Raw genomic sequence first — 2168 nt, forward strand, 5'->3', positions numbered from 1 at the left:
TTGGTATTTTCCACTTAATTGTCTTGTTTCACTCCTGCTCTAGAATCTTCAGGGATTGCTATATCTATCATTTGCCAGCTCCTATCATTCTTATTGATGACTACCAAATCTGGTCTTCTTGCCTTAATTTTGTTATCAGTACGGATGCTTGAGTCCCACAACAGCTTATAAGCCTTATTTAAGTTATGTTGATACCACTCCTCTGATCAATCGAACCCGAGCTTTACCGCCAAATCCCAGTGCATTGCTCTTACCACATTATCACTGATGTCTTCTCTTGTACTCTTTCTGTACTAGTTTAAGGCATGCACTTACAAGATGGGCCATTTTCTCGTAACACTAGTTGCATATTCAGCACTTTGTTGATTTGTCGACTGAGAGATATTGTTGTTAGTTAATTAGTTAGTAAGTTAGTTAGTTAGTTAGTTAGTTAGTTAGTAAGTTAGTTAGTTAGTTAGTTAGTTAGTTAGTTAGTTAGTTAGTTAGTTAGTTAGTGGCAAATTAGCGAAATGAGGCCGACTTTCTCAGTCAAGTGATTAGTAATGTCGGGCTTAAACGTTAAAGGTGTATAAACAAAACCTATACTATTCTGCTTTTCTTTTTTTCTGCTAATTTGTTTCCTGATTTGTTATTTAAAGTTGATCGGAAGTTTAACATGATGACTTAATTGTTCTTTAATTAAGAGTGAATATCACCTGACAGAGTGTTTTAAACTGAAAGTTGATACGCTTGTTGATTGCGTAACTCAAAACTTAAGCATTTCGTTCCTTTTCATACTCTCATTAGCATTTATAATTCAATTATTGCTCCCTATTTGCGTTATGGACTAGTTGCGTGGGGACAAGCGAGAAAACCCAATTAATTAAACTTCTAATTTTACAAAAAGCGTGCCCTACGTTATATGTATTTTGCTGATAGACGTGACCACGCAATCCCGTTTATCCTAAACGCGAAAATCTTACCTCTGAATTGTCTATATTATATACTGCTGGCTGAAATGATACAAGAACCCGTTCAATTTTCTCTCGACTTATAGCCCCTCTTAGACCTGAATTTTTATGGCTTGTCCAGTCCCCTTCTTTGTTGACATTGTTTTCCCGAATTTTGAAGTCCTCGTAAATGCGTAGAAACATAAAGGCAGGCATTAAGCACTTCTTGAGAAATTTCTTCGATCGGTTTTATCCTTATAACGCCAGGATTTGCGAGCCATCCTTAAAATTTTTTAAGGTAACCGGTTGTTATTGTTGTTGTTGTTGTTATGTGATCTAAATCGTAAAATTGTGCAATTTTTCTGATTTTAAAGGAAACTTCGGAGATACGTACCATTAAATAGTGTCATACCGAACTTTGTGGCTTTTATTGTTGTTTTATTGAGATGGCATTGTCTGGTATTTCTTTCTTTTCTTTTCTTTTTTTCCTCCATTTTTCCGAAGAAACTTTTGCTTCCCGCCGACAACTGGGGCAATCGTTTTCCATATAAGGTCAAACTACGGTATATGAGCTGATAACCGGGATTTAGTGAACCAATCAGAACGTTAGAAATGCATTTTCCAAGGCTGAGAATTTAATAATTGGCAATAGACCCTTATCACTCGGCGGTCTTGTTGATTCTCAGGAGAATATTGTTTTCGCACGGCAAGCCTCTCCCAGACGTTAATTCAGTGCGAGGCTTGCCGTGCTAAAACGAAGCTTTTAATGTTCTCTTAAGACTCAACATGGCCTCCGAGTGATAAAGGTGTATGGAGGTTCAGTCGCGAAGAATTCCCCGAAAGCGATGCGAACACGTGCTATCTATTTCTTGTGATTTTAACAGCCAATCAGATTACGGAATTGCTTGTGAGTAATTGCATCAGAGCAACGTCGCAAAACAATACAGGTTTAATGAGGAAAAGCAATCGCTCTGCATGTGCGTTTTAAATTTGGTACATTTCTTTGCCATCGAGCGTGAAATGACCAAATTCAAGGTTTTGTTAAGAACGTGAACACACGACAGTAAATTTTTCATACTATTTCTGAATTTGAACGCCGCGCCTACCAATTTGGTTCCTAGTTGATTGGCTTTTTCTGTAGAAGTTGAACAAATTAAAATAATTGTGAAGTGACACATGCAAATGTAATAAAGTTATATTTTCAAGTGACGTTTTCGTCGGCGACTAAAACTCGGCCTG

The sequence above is a fragment of the Pavona decussata genome, unplaced genomic scaffold (genome assembly GCF_977016875.1).
Source record: "Pavona decussata unplaced genomic scaffold, jaPavDecu1.1 SCAFFOLD_214, whole genome shotgun sequence".
In the NCBI taxonomy this organism is placed as follows: domain Eukaryota; kingdom Metazoa; phylum Cnidaria; class Anthozoa; order Scleractinia; family Agariciidae; genus Pavona; species Pavona decussata.